Source organism: Sturnira hondurensis, unplaced genomic scaffold (genome assembly GCF_014824575.4).
Source record: "Sturnira hondurensis isolate 20B ecotype Veracruz unplaced genomic scaffold, ASM1482457v3 Scaffold0000880, whole genome shotgun sequence".
Lineage (NCBI taxonomy): Eukaryota > Metazoa > Chordata > Mammalia > Chiroptera > Phyllostomidae > Sturnira > Sturnira hondurensis.
In genome coordinates, this window is record NW_028073511.1 from 13,209,520 (window position 1) to 13,224,778 (window position 15,259).

A 15,259-nucleotide genomic window follows, 5' to 3' on the forward strand; every position below is an offset into this window, starting at 1 on the left:
AATGGTCTTTTCTTAAAGAACAGGGGAAAGGAAGGGCCGTTTTGCCTGCATGGAAATATAAATATTGTCACTCCCTTCTGTCTTATGTTTGTAACTTTGGAAGCTGATGGCCGGAAAGCTACTATCTGCCTGCTTTTAAGACACAGAGCGGATGGAATGTGTTGTTCCAGGTTTTCTTTAAAGAGAGGGACCCCATTTGCTATTTTTCCCTTCCTTCCGCTGAAGTTCTTTGTGCATAGGTGGCCTCTGGGTGAGAGTTGAGCAACTTCTCTCAGATGGCCTGTATTCTTCCTTTTCTCACTGGCAACAATGACCAACATTGTAGTTTTATTTCTTCAAGGTGACCTGTCTACATAAAGAATTAATAGGTATGAAGACAAAGCAAATACCCTTTCTTTTACAGTCTTGAAAAACACCAAAACAGAACTTGAGTGAAAAACTACTTAAAGAATCAAGTCCAAAGGTTAAACCTGGTTGCCCTCCTTTTCTAAAGAATGAAGATATTCAGACCAAAGGGCAGATTTTGATTAATTCTAAATTCTTTTCAGCAATTAGCCAGTCTACTATCTGTTATTGGTTGAATTGTGACCTCCCAAAAGACATGTTGAAACCCTAACTCTTGGCACCTGTGAATGTCACCTTATTTGGAAACAGGATCTTGGCGCACGTGGCCAGGTAGATGGAGGTCCTTAGGCTAAGTCCTAATTCAATTTGGACAGAGTCACCCACAGAGGAGAAGGTGCTGTGAAAACAGAGGTACTCAGGGAGACAAGAGCAGAGCCTGGAGGGGTGTAGTATGGGCCAAGAAACGTCAAGGGTGGCTGGTAATGTCCAGAAGCCAGGAGACCAGCATGGAACAGACTGGCTTTGGACTTCTACACTGCAGAAATATGAAAGAATGAATTTCTATTGTTTTAAGCCACTCAACTTTTGGTAATTTGTTATGGTAGCCCTAGAAAACTAATACGCCCCCCTTGGGTTGATATATGATACAAACTCAAATTCTGTTGAGTGTTCCCCTCTGCTCATGTTTGTTAAGCATCTTCCTCTTCTATTCAGATACCCTAGTAATGGAATAAACTTAATAACCCTGTCATATGCACAGGGTACCTTCTGGTTTTATTTTGATGTCTCTTTCAGACAGTCCGGGGCTCTTAAACTCGAATGGAAGTGATCATTTTAATACTCGTCCTTGTTTTGTTTTATGCACTCAGAGCAGATGCCAGGGGCAGTTTGGCAAACTGTCAGCCACTGATACTATGACGGGAAAACCGGATGTGTCAGCTGTTGTTCTACTATCTTAGCTGCTTTGGGTGCTATGAACTCATGAAATATAACAAAGCACTGTATTGTCAGGACTCTTCTGAATATATGGCCACTGTTCACATAACTGCGTTTGTGTTAGCCTGTGCCTGTCAAAGAGTAATTCTCTGCCGTCTTTGGTTTCCTTTAGTGCTTTCCCTTCTAATTGGATCTGTTCTTGATGACATGGTTATAAAGAACTCTGAGCACCTGGTGTAGTAGACTCTCACAGAAGCACCACTTTGGTCGTTCTGCAGTTCCGCTGTTACAAGGGGCCCCTGTAGAGTCAAAGGAAGGAAATTTCTCAGGAGGAAGAATAATAGCTAACATTTATTGAGCGACCCTTACTGTGCCAAATACTCCTCTAGGTGCTTGAACTCTTTTCATTCCCACAAGGACCCTCCCTATGAGGCAAGTGCTATTGCCAGCTTCACCTTACAGCTAAGGAATAAGAACAGCAGCGATTAGTAAAACATGCCGGAGGCCATAGGCTGGTGAGGGCCAGGGCTAAGATTATGAACTCAGGTTGTCTGGCTGCAAAGGCTTTAACCATTACTCTGTTGGCTTTCTACCTGGGAAACACTCCTATCTTGGATCTAAATGTTGTAATATTTTCCTCACTGAAAATCAGTGTTTTTTTATGCCCTTTTCAGCAAATGCAAAAGTTGGATCTGTGTGCTTAGCCGAGGTTGCAGCATCACCTTTGCCAGAAGGAGACTAAATTAGGGCGTCCTCTGAAGTCCACAATGAGGGGAATTTTGATTGGAATATGTTATGAATCTTTTGATTTTTGAATGATCAAAGGTACATGGGCACCATTTTTAAGTAGTTTCATTTTCTTCAGCTAGGTCCACTCACTGAACATACCACGACTTCCTCAAAATTAAATGTTTTATTTTTATCATGTTATTATACAATAAAATGAGTGATGGTGACCATTTGCATGTCTGCTTATGTACTTACAAAACACACATTTAGGAGGAAGATGTATCAGATCCCAAAGGAAAAGAGGGCTAGAGTCCAGCACCTGCTCAGGAGCTCCTGCAGGCCAGCAGCTTGCACAGCTGAGGGGGTCAGGAGGGAAAAGGGTTCAGGATGGGTCAGAATTGATCCTAGGGCAGGGGTTCAATCCCATCACCCCCAGTGCCTCCAACCTAATAAAAATTATTTTAACTCTTAACTATCCCCAAATAATTTTCATAGATAACATAACCTACTTATACACACAATTAAAAATCAATATAATGCCCCAACTGAACCATAAAGAAGAAATAAAAGGAAACTAAATGCAAATTAAATAGTTTGATATTTATTTTTCAGGGCCTACTACAGTTAACAATGATGAGTCAAATGTTTGCACCCACATGCAAATTCTGTAAGTGCCTCTGGGAGAGCACACCTGGAGAGAGGCTTCCCACAGGAGAGGGGTTTTTCCCAGTGGTGAATAATGTAAGTAAAGTCATTAACAAAACAATATGGAGTCTTCCCCGGATTAGAAAAAAGCTTGTCAACAAAGCAACTACAATTTGCCTCTACTTTAGTGTTGTTACTAGGATATTCAGCTTGTATGGAAACCAAGCAAAAAATACTAGGTGTGAATATAAAAAATAGAATTGGGTCCTGGGATTGTCGCCTGCCTGAATTAATAGTAAGCAGGATGTGAAACTATTTTCATTGTGGGACTATCCCATGCATTCCACAGTGTCTACTGGATCTGACCTTCATGGTTTTCACGACATCCTCTATGTCATAGTACCCCAACTGACACCCACTAGGCTAGGGCCTCCTGATTCACAAATCTCTCTTGACCCCTGTCCTTTCTGCCTCTCTCCTCTTCTCCTTCCCTCTCTTTCCTTCTGCCACCAATCTTACTCACATTACTTGTTCCCTTACCTTCTGCCCTACTTGCTCTGCTTTTTCCAATATCCTCCTCTTTTCTCATCAGGGAGGAGGTAATGGCCCTCCCCTACCTCCCAAGCTGGGTACTCAAAGTGTGCCCCTTGTGTGGGCTGAGTACACACTCATCTTGTAGTTGAGCCTTGATTGCTGTTGGTAGGTTAAAGGGAGAGATTTACCCAGGCTGGTCGGCTACAAGGACTGGCTGTGATCACTGACCACCAACCTCTGCCCTCCCATGGAAGATCAACTGTGCAGGGGCAGGGTGGTGGTGCTCTGACATGGTCTGTAGCTGTCCACTAGGTATGCAGGCCCTGGGGTTTTCCAGGTGGTGAATACCAAGGTCAGCCCCCACCTGTATTTTGCCTGGGACTACCCTGTCTGACTCTAAAGCAATCTGAGATGGCTGCTACTTGTGCTGGGCTTGAAGATTCCCACGCAAAGCCAAGCTGTGAATCTAGGCTGGGTGCTGCTAGTGCCATGCCTGGGGCCACTTAGGGAGAAGTACAGGGGCTGGGGGCTCACTGAGGTTGGCTGTTGCTTGTTTGAGAAGATTTAGGAAGTTGTGAAGCATGAGCCAAGACGAGTCATTCATATGGAAAAGCCACTGTTAACAACTCTAAGTTGTGTGGGTCAGAGCCTCTAGGGATCTCCAGTGAAGGGCAAACTTTGTTAGCTTAGCTGATGGAATCTCACATATGGTACCAGCCACAGGCTCTGTGGCTTGTTTAGGGGAAGGTTCAGAAGAGGGACAGTGGCCTCTGCCTATCTTTCAGTCGGAGAGAAAGCTGTCCCCCAGCTCTTTCTGTGAGATACTTCAGTTAGTTCCTCCCTATGTGCCACTGCTGTCTTTCAAGCTGCTACCCTGTTGCTGGAGGTCAAAGGAAGTAAGTCTGAGTAAGTCTTTGTGTGGGTTCTTTAAGAGGAACTGTGTGAGACTCCAGAAATTTCTCCCACCGACTTAGTTCCTGCTGGTTTTTTCAGTCAGAAGTTACGAGGACTTATCTTTCTGGCACTGGAAACTTGGGCTTGGGGATGTGGTGTGGGGCCGGGACTCCTTGCTCCCAGGATATTCCTCCAAAGTTTTTATCCGCCACTCATGGACATGAGGCCAGCTTGTTTCATGTCTCCTCTCCTCCTACTAAGCTGAATGGTTGTGTTTTCTTTAATTCCATAGTTGTCAGACTTCCATTCAGCTTGATTTCTGACAGTTCTGAGTGATGGTTGTCCTATATTTTAGTTGTAACTTTTTTATGGCTCTTATTTCTTTTTTTAAAATGTATTTAATTGTTGTTCAACAAGTATAAAGGACACATGGACAATAACTAAGGTGGGGGGTGGAGATGGGAGGGAGGTGGGGAGCACTGGGGGAGGGGCAGGGCTGGGAATACAAGAAAGAAAACTGTACTTGAACAAGAGTTAAATAAAAAAAAAATCCTTATACAGCCCTGGCTGGTGTAGCTCAGTGGGTTGAGCACTGGCCTACGAACCAAAGGGTAACCAGTTCGATTCCTGGTCAGGGCACATGCCTGGGTTGTGGGCCAGGTCCCCAATGGGGGCCGTGTGAGGGGCAACCATACATTGATGTTTCTCTCTTTTCTCCCTCCCTTCCCCTCTCTCTCAAAATAAATAAATAAAATCTTTAAAACAAAAAAAAATTGTTGTTCAAGTACAGTTTTCTGTCTTTTACTCCCATCCCAGCCAACCCCCTGCCCCCAGTGCTCCCCACCTCCCTCCTATTTCCACCCCCCCTTAGTTTTTGTTCATGTGTCCTTTATACTAGTTCCTGTAAATCCTTCCCCTTTTCCCCTGAAATTCCCTCTTCTCTCCCCTCTGGTCACTGTCTGCCTGTTCTCTATTTCACTGTTTTTGGTTATATTTTGCTTGCTTGTTTGTTTTGTTGCTTAGCTTCCTGTTAAAGGTGAGATCATATGGTATTTGTCTTTCACCACCTGGCTTATTTCACCCAGCATAATGCTTTCCAGTTCCATCCATGATGTTGCAAAGGATAGGAGCTCCTTCTTTTTTCTGCTGCATAGAATTCCATTGTGTATATGTACCATAGTTTTTTAATCCATTCATTTACTGATGGGCATCTAGGTTACTTCCAACTCTTGGCTATCGTGAATTGTGCTGCTATGAACATTGGGGTGCATAGGTTCTTTTAGATTGGTGTTTCAGGGTTCATAGGATATAATCCTAGCAGTGGAATTTCTGGGTCAAAAGGCAGATTCATTTTTAGTTTTCTTAGAAAATTCCATACTGTTTTCCATAGTGGTTGTACCAGTCTGCAATCCCACCAACAGTGAACTAGGGTCCCCTTTTCCCCACAACCTCTCCAACATTTGTTGTTTGTTGCTTTGTTTATGATGGCCATTCTGACTGGTGTAAAGTGGTATCTCATTGCAGTTTTAATTTGCATCTCTCTGACAGCTAGTGATATTGAGCATCTTTTCATGTGCATCTTCTGGATCTTCTATATGTCCTCCTTGGAGAAATGTCTGTTCAAGTCCTTTGCCCACTTTTTAATTGGGTTGCTTGTCTTCTAAGAGTGGAGTCGAGTAAGTTCTTTGTATATTTTGGAGATCAAACCCTTGTCTGAGGTGTCGTTAGCAAATATGTTTTCCCATATAGTTGGTTCTCTTTTTATTTTAATACTGTTTTCTTTAGCCATACAAAAACTTTTAATTTTGATGAGATCCCATTTGTTTATTCTTTCCTTTATGTCCCTTGCTCTAGGGGACATATCAGTAAAAATGTTGCCATGTGAAATATCTGAGATTTTCCTGCCAATGTTCTCCTCTAGGACTTTAATGGTGTCATGGCTTATATTTAAGTCTTTTATCCACCTTGAATTTATTTTGGTGTATGTTGTAAGTTGGTGCTTGAGTTTCATTTTTTTGCATGTAGCTGTCCAGTTCTCCCAACACCATTTATTGAAGAGGCTATTTTTACTCCATTTTATGTTGCTGCCCCCTTTGTTGAATATTAATTGACTGTACAGACTTGGGTTTGCTTCTGGGCTCTCTGTTCTGTTCCATTGGTCTATGTGCCCATTTTTATGTCAGTACCAGGCTGTTTTGATTAGAATGGCCTTGTAATACAGTTTGGTATCTAGTATTGTGATCCCTCCTATTTTGTTCTTCTTTCTCAACATTGCAGCTGCTATTCAGGGTTGTTTATGGTTCCATATAAATTTTTGAAGTATTTGTTCTATGTCTGTGAAATATGTCATTGATACCTTAATAAGTATTGCATTGAATCTGTAAATTGCTTTGGGTAGTATGGACATTTTGATGATGTTAATTATTCCAATCCATGAACATGGTATATGTTTCCATTTGTTTGTGTCTTCCTTGATTTCTTTCTTCAGTGTTGTGTAGTTTTCTATACACAGGTCTTTTACCTCATTGGTATTTTATTTTTGTTTTTGTTATATTGAATGAGATTTTTTTTCTTGATTTCTGCTTCTGCTGTTTCATTGTTGGTATACAAAAATGCCTTTGATTTCTGGATATTAACTTTGTATCCCACTGTTTTGCCAAATTCATTTATTAGTTCAAGCAGTTTTTGGGTAGAGTCTGTAGGGCTTTCCATGTACACTGTCATGTCATCTGCAAACAGTGACAGTTTTGTTTCCTCCTTTCTGATGTGAATGCCTTTTATTTCCTTTTCTTGTCTGATTGCTGTAGCCAAAACTTCCAATACTATATTGAATAGAAGTGGTGAAAGTGGACAACCTGTCTTGTTCCTGATGTTAGTGGAAAAGCTTTTAGTTTTTGTCCATTGAGTATGATGTTGGCTGTAGGTCTCTCATATATGGCCTTCGTTATATTGAGGAATGCTCCCACTATTCCTACTTTGCTGAGTGTTTTTATCATAAATGGGTGTTGTACCTTATAAAAAGCTTTTTCCACATCTATTGATGTGATCATGTGATTTTTGTCTTTGCTTTTGTTTATGTGATGTATTACATTTACTGATTTGTGAATATTGAACCATCCTTGCATCCCTGGGATGAATCCCACTTGGTCATGGTGTATGATCTTTTTAATGTATTGTTGGGTGCAGTTTGCCAATATTTTGTTGAGGATTTTAGCGTCTATGTTCCTCAGCGATATTGGCCTGAAGTTTTCTTTCTTTATTGTATCTTTATCTGGTTTTGGGATTAGGATGATGCTGGCTTCATAAAAAGAGTTTGGGAGTCTTCCATAATTTTGGATTTTTTTGAATAGTCTGTGAAGAATAGGTGTTAGCTCTTCCTTAAATGCTTTGTAGAATTCTCCCATGAAACTATCTGGTCCAGGGCTTTTGTGTGTTGGGAGATTTTTGATCACTGCTTCAACTTCATTTGCTATTATTTTAGTTGCAATTTTGATGTGGATGTGTGAGGAGGTAAGCTGTGCTCACCTAGGCAGCCATCTTGACTGGAAGTCTCAGAATGTAGAAAACTTGACAGCTAATATTTATTGGGTTATTGCCGTGTGTTATCAAATATGCTTTACATGCATTACCTTACTAGTCTTTTTAATAACTCTATAATGATAATGTTATTACTAGCATTGCCACCACAGCCTCCCACTTATAAGTAAGGGACAAGAAGCAAAGAAGTTGCCAGGAAGTAGCAGAGCTGAGATTCAGATGCAGGCAGAGTGTCTTGGGGCCTGGATCCTTACTTACTAGTGTAAGCTGAGGGACTTCAGAAGAGGGAGACATTTCTGGAAGATCAGATCAGGGAGCACTGGCATTTGAGCTGAGCTTACGAATGGGAGAAATTGCCAGTGATGGAGATGGGGAAGGGTATTCTGTGGCTGGGATGGCAGAAGCAGAGCAGCAGTATGAAAGCCCCCACTGGTGTGCAGACCTTTGGGAAGGACATGGGAACCTGGAGCACGAGGAGGAGAGGTGGTCAGTCTGGTAGTGCTTTCTGCTTTTAAATTTCAGAGGCCTGGATTTTTTCCCAGTTGGATATTAAAGAAAATTACCATTGAGCATTTGTAATTAGAATAAATATGTTTATTTGTTGTGGGTGGCTGTTAAAGTTTGTTAAAATTTGTTTAAAAGCTCCAGTGTTATTCCTACTTGGCCGAGTGTGCACTGTGTGTGTAAAAAGGAGTAGTCTGAATTAGGAGCTGGAGCTCATTCTGATTCCACCCTGTGGATCTTTGGCTTTATTATTTTATCTTCCTCATTCTCCTGCCAGTGTGGGGTAATAGTGCATGTCCCAGCTTATCCTGGAAAGACATTATGAGGCCAAAGAAGAAACAGATGTGCAAAACTTCAGAAGAAAGGTGCCATGGAGCTCCAGGGAATCAAATATTTTTATTACTCTGATTCATCTGCTCTTTTAATACATATTAATTACTGAACATTATTGGCCTCAGGCAATTCAGTATAGATATGTTGCGGCCAGATTCATTTACAGAGCCCCCTGGTGTTTTCACATAATGAGCTGATTTAATCATTACAATGGTCCTACGAAGGTTGTGATTAATTGCCATTTTTACAGAAACTGAGGCCCAAACCATTTGTTTAGGAAATGCTGGGCTAAGGTGTAAAATCCCAGTCTTCTGACTTTCAGTTTAGACATCATTTATCAAGGAACATAAAGAAGCAATTAGGTGACAATCCTAACTGAATTTTTGGGCAAAAATCAAGACAGGCAAATGTGCATAGACTTTATAATGCTCTTTGAGCACAGTACATAATCCACAGTAACACTGACTTTTTCAATCTTTTTAAAAATTGAGCTGAATGTTTGCCTCTTTTGCTTTGAGTCCTCAGATAGGGTTTGACACTCTGGCAGCAATCCCATGAGGCCCTGCACATGCCCCTGTGATTATACGTATTGCATCATCCAGCAATCATTTGTTTACCTGTCTGTCCCCAGACTCTCCTCCCTGCCCCTGGCCCACACCCATGGTCAGCTTGGGTCTGCAGCATCTAGCAGGTTGCTAGATGTAACGAAAGCTCAACAAGTCTCTTTATTTTTTTTCATAAAAGGAGAACTTATTTAGAAACCTTTAAAATTTAGAAGCATTTAAAGAGGAAAACACATCCTCAATGAAATAAAGGTTAAAAAGAAATTGAAAAAATAAATAAATGGTTGCAAAATATCAAATCTTCTAGTGTAATCTATGAGTTAGTAATAATACAGATATTACTAAGTTTCCCTGGTAGTAGTGTGTGTACGTGTGCATACATAAACATGTGTGTGTTGTTTTAAAAACCAATGAAAAAAGTTTGAGGTAAGTATTACCCTACTATTACAATTTCTAGTAACAGCTCTTAGGGTACAGAAATGATCTTTATCCTTGAGAATATCTCCACCTGGTCATGTCAAAATTCAATAATAGTTTAGTAATAATGGACCTTTAACTTCAAGCAAAATACAACATTTACGTGATCTATATTCTACAGGATCCACTGAAGTGGAAATAATGCATGCATAGGAATTATAACAACCATCTTTACGGGGGCAGGCAAACGTGGGTTTACAGTCATGGGCGTGTGAAACAATTTATTCTTACATTATTAATTAATCATTTATTATTAATACGAAACAACTGTAAATCTACTTCTGCCTGCCCCTGTATTTGAGAAACACTGTCTTAGGAATTACATTCTATCAGAGCAAATGTAGTATCAATTAAATAATAGTAGTTAGAGTGAAAAACAAGTCATCCACAGCCATGAATAGGCAGAGGTCGGGTGCTTTGAAAGTGGAATCAAAGCTGCATGGGACCCTTGGACTGCAAAGTCTTCACAGCTCAACCCTCCTGCTCCCCAGCGGTCCTGATGATATGGGCATGCTCCCATTCTCTCTGGCCTGAGCCCAGGGCTGCTCATTGAATAGCAAGGGCATTAGCTCCCTAGTGCTGTTGGACAAATTTCCCAACTCAGTGCCTTAAAACAACACACATTTATAATCCTGTAGTTCTGTAGGTTGGAAGTCTGTGTGAGCTCCAGATTTCACAAGTCTGTCATCCAAGTGTTGACTGGAAGAACTGGGTGGGGCAGGGCAGGGGGCGGGAGGCTCACTCTATGTTCCTTTTGGTAGTTGTTAGCAAAAGCCAGCTCCTTGCGGTTATAGGACTGAGGTCCATGTTTCCTTGCTAACTGCCAACTGGGGCCAGCTGTAACTTCTAGACACCATTCTTTGGTCTTGCTCATGGACACCTACACCTCAGAGCCAGCAATAGTGCAGTGAATCCTTCTCACCCTTGGAAGTTCATTTGTCTTCTGCTGTGTCTCTGTCTTCAGCTGGAGAAGTTTCTTTGCTTTTAAAGGATCAAGTGATTAGATTGGTTTATCCAGGACACTCTCCTCACCTCAAGATTCATAACCTTAATTACAAGTGTGAGATCCCCTTTGCCATGTAAGATAACACATGCACAAGATCCAGACATTAGGGTGTAAACCAGGGGTGTCAAACTCATTTCACCAGGGGCCACATCAGCCTTGCAGTTGCCTTCAAAGGGCAGAGTGTAGTTTTAGGGCTGTATAAATGTAACTGCTCCTTAACAGTTAAGTGAGAGCTTGGTGCTGCAGTTGGGTAGGAACAGGTGCTGGGCCAGATAAAACCAGCTGAATGGCTGGATTCAGCCCACAGGCCTGTGTTTGCCACCTGAGGTGTGAACACTGATCAGCCCATTATGGGGCTGCTTGGGATAACTGAAATTTAAACTCTGCTTTAGCCAATTTTGGCCTGTTATGGTCACTTTTTTTTAGCCTGTTAGGCTTTCTCTCAGTTGACAAAGGTGCCAGCTGAGTATCCTGAGCTTTTTCTCCCATGGGAGATCATCAGTCCAGCTTCTGCAGGGGAAGTTGTTCATAGCAATTCTTTTTCTAGGTCTTCAGCCATCTTCCTTGGTGGAGTGACATTTCCAATTTTCCTGCATTTTAGGGAGTTTTTCCTCTATTTCTAAGAGGCAATTTACCTCCTCGATTGGTTTTCTGTAAAGTTTCACCACATATTCTTGATATGGTTCAGATAATATTTGAAGTTTCAGTTGAAGCTCTTGAACCTCACCTCCAGGCAAGGACAGAGGACTGAAGGGCTTCATCAAAGGCACTGACTTAGTGAGCTGGATTTCAACTGGAAGAACTCAGGAGAAATCAAGGAGAACTGACAATATCTTAATATTTCATGGGCTTTCATGAAGCCAGTTTGTCCCCATGCAATCCAAGCATTCTGTGAAGGGCAGACGCTCCTCCAACGGCCTGGCCATCTGGCTCATGGCTCTCAAGCTGATTCAGCACAGGGCTCCTCGGGTTCCCTGGGGCTGGTCTCCAGTCTACCCACAGCATCACCTTCAGAAATGTGCCTCCATGGGGCACTTCTAACATGTGGGCAGGTCCTTCTTTCAGCTGAATTTGCTCTTTCTTTCTCTCGTCCTTTCTTTTCTTTCTTTCCTCTCTTCCTTCCCCTCTCCTTCTTTTCTTTCCCTTTCTTTTCCCACACTTCACTCTCCTAGTATGTCCAGCAGAATCAGGCCCGGATTTTTGTTGTCCATTACCCAGGACCATATCATGAGTGACTTGTCCTCAGTATCTTTACCCATAAAGGAAATGAAAGAACCATCAATGGAGACTGGTCTGGGGGTTCTGCAGCACAACCAGGTACTAGCCACAGGTGCTCTGCTCCCAGAAGTCCCTCTGTCTCTTATTCCTGAATCAGTAATAGGCTCTGGGTGCCAATAGGTACACTCCAACTTTCTCAGCTTTCTTCATGTGGCTAGGACCATAGCTACCCTCAAGAAGTTTTTAGAAAAATGAATCCTAGTTATTAACTTGTTTAGCAACCATGTCAGGTAAGACAATGGAATAAGAATGTTTATTAGTATTAGAATGTGATTATTTGGCAACATAAGGTAGAGATACAGAAATGTCTATGTATGGTCTTTGCTGAGGGTCACACAAACTGTGAGCTGCTTCAGGGGGTGTTTTTAGAAGTCAACAACATGGTAGAAGATGTCAAGACCCCAATCAAGAACTACCAGACCTTTTTGCCAGCAGCTGCTCCAACCAGAACCAGACTGGAAGTGTTGGCAGACTACCGTAACTTCTACCGCTGTGAGAAGGCAGTGACCGCTGAAGGCAGCGACCGCTGAAGACAGTGATATCGCCAGGTGCACATGGTACCAGCATATGTACAGTCCCTCTGGCCCATATCCTGGGTGTCGGTCAGCCTGGGATGACCACAGGACAGAAGACACATTTCCTGGAAAGATCTAAATTGGCTCCACCTTGTCTCCTCTTCCTCCACCCTTCTCCCAGGGAGGTGAAGGAGGACCTGGGTACATCCCACCCTGGGAACCTGAATCATGGCTTAACTAATAATGAATACTTTTTGGAAAAGTGGAGGGAAAAGAAAGGAAGGAAGGAAGGAAGGAAGGAAGGAAGGAAGGAAAAAAAATCGATTCACTTGTGTCTCTGTCTCTTTATATCTCTCTCAGTCCACTCAGGCTGGGGCTGCTGTAACAAGATACCGTAGACCAGGTGTTCTAAACATGGGCGGTATAGCATTGAACAAGACAGATAAGGTCTTCACTCTTAAGGAACATATTCTGAAGGGATGGCAGAACATAAACAAACTGACAAGAAAATATCCAGAGGTGGGAAGCTATGCTGTGATGATGTGAGTGAGTGGGAGCCAGGGAGCAGGGGCCGCTTGCAGGTGCTGTAGTTGCAGAGAGTTGCAGCCACGGCCAGAAGCACAGTGTTGAACCCCCAAAAGACAGGAAAGAAACACCCCAACCACTCTCTTCTGCCCTCTGATCTTCTCTGATGTCTCCCATTAGATAAGTACAACCTAAGGGCCAAAGAGTCTGAGTTTGGATGATGCAATCCTTGGGGTTCAGCCTCCTGGAGTACAGAGCAGGGCAGAGAAAGAGAGCGCATGATCAGGTGCACGGGACTGAAAAATAAGAGAATAATCTCCTATTACAGTAAGTAGAAGACGTTGACCACTTCCGAGCTCTTGGAGGGCCTGCTCTAAGTTGGGTTTACCTTTCCCTGCCCAACAGGACCCAGGGGGCCAAAATTTGGCAAGAAGTAAATGCTTGTTAATTTAATTGCACTTTGTAGAGTTGGCCTCGGCAGGTCTAATGATAAACAAATGTGAGTCAGGCATCACAGTCTTCCCAGAGTGGCAGGTGGGGGTTCTAGTTCTTCACTGTCCCCAGGGTATTCCAGCAGGGTGCTTGCTACATGGTTATATCCAATGATCATCTGCTAAATAAAGGAAGAATTCTTTCTGAATGCAGAATTTTCTTTGTTATCCACATGCAGAATCGTGATAAATTAAAACGTTCTCAACTTGGAATTCTGCTATAAATGGAAAGACTTCATAAAGTTTGAGGAAGAAGACAGGATAGATTACAACCATTTCAATTTCCTTCTCCCTTTCCCCTGGAGGAAGCTTCCCTTCCTACAGTGATTAAGAACAGATGCATGCATTTCCTCTTTTAGTATATAAATTCTATGTAATGTGTTCTCTTCTTCCAAAACCATCATGTACTGAGAACCTCCTTGTAAAGCCAGAGAGGAAGTTAGTCACAAATGTGCAGTTTATAGTCAGTACTGTTTAGATGAGGTAAAATCAAGAAGAGTTTAGAGCATTTTAGAAGTAGAGGGACAAGAAACTCAGGAAGGGTAGAATGAAGGGGTGATTCTGATATTAGATGGATTTCCTTGATGGTTTGTTGGAATCAGATTTACACAACACTCAAGGCTTGCAGAACACATTGAATATATGCTATAGATTGTATGGGCTCTGAATTGAGAAAAGGCTGCAAGAGTGGTCTGGACTTGTCCTTCAGAAGGGAGAAGGCAAGATACAATAGGGAGCTGAGTGCAAGTCTTATGACTCGGCAAAGGAGGGAAAGGAAAGCATTTGCTGTGGCGTGGGGCGATTCGGACGGGTGTGACCGAGAGGAGGCGATCTGCCTGGGAAGCTCCTTGCTCCCTGGACAGCCAGAGAGGAAGATGAGAGCCATGGTTTCCAAGTGCAGAGAAAATGCTAACAGAAAACTTACCCCCCCCCCCCCAGCTCCTCTGCATCCAGGTAAGACCTTACGCCGCCCAGTGCTTGTGAAAATGTTGTGGGGGGAGCTGACGTAGACTGCTTCTACCCCTGGCCCACCCAAAATAGATCCCACTCAGTTAGTTTTCCCTCTAATTGAGGGTAGAGATATCCCCCTTCCAATTTCCATCAAAAGAGAATTCCTGAATGTAGAGCCTATGGTGATAACCTAAATGTGAGCACCAAGAAAAAAAAGCCAGATAAAAAGGCCTAAGTTCTCCATTCATATCACCAGGCACACCCTTCCTCTGGGTACATGTTGCTGTGGTGGGGATGAGGGTGGGGTGAAGAGAATTGTTTGTTCCTATAATCAAGGTCTTGCCTCTTCTATTTTAATATACTACGCCTTCTAGACTAAATAATAGTAATCTTCAAAGGCTTTCTTTTTTGAAAATTGAAATCACTTTTATAGCTATGGTTGAATGTCAAGGCAAAGTCTGAATGGCAGTTTCTCCAGGATGTCAGCCTGACTTCTTAAGGCACTTCCCTGAAAAGTGCGAGGGAAGAAGCCATACAGGCTCTTTAGGCTAATCAGAGGCTCATGCATTTTTCCAAAGGTCAGGGGAAAGCTTAGGGAGTGCTTTCCTCCCTCACCACTCCCTAAGGGGCATGTCTGGTCTGAAACTAGTGGAAGATAGAAGTAATACAGCTTATACCTAGGTTCATAAACCAACCTGTGAATGAGGCTACAAAGGAAAACAAAGGGGCCGACTCGGGGGTTCTAGGTGGCCTGTGTTGAACTTCCTCTTTCTGTCGAGGCTTGTTCCTCCCAAAATGGACCTTCGTGTGCACTTCTTGCCACTCTGAGGAGAGGAAAGCTGGAGGTGGGTTTGAATATCTTTCAGTCTCTAGCCTTTCCACCAGCTTTTGCCAAATACAGGATGTTCAAACTGGCTATTCCTTTGATACATACTAGAGTGCCATGGGCATAATTAGTGTCATTAAGTAATTTCACATGTCGTGAATGGAGTGGAT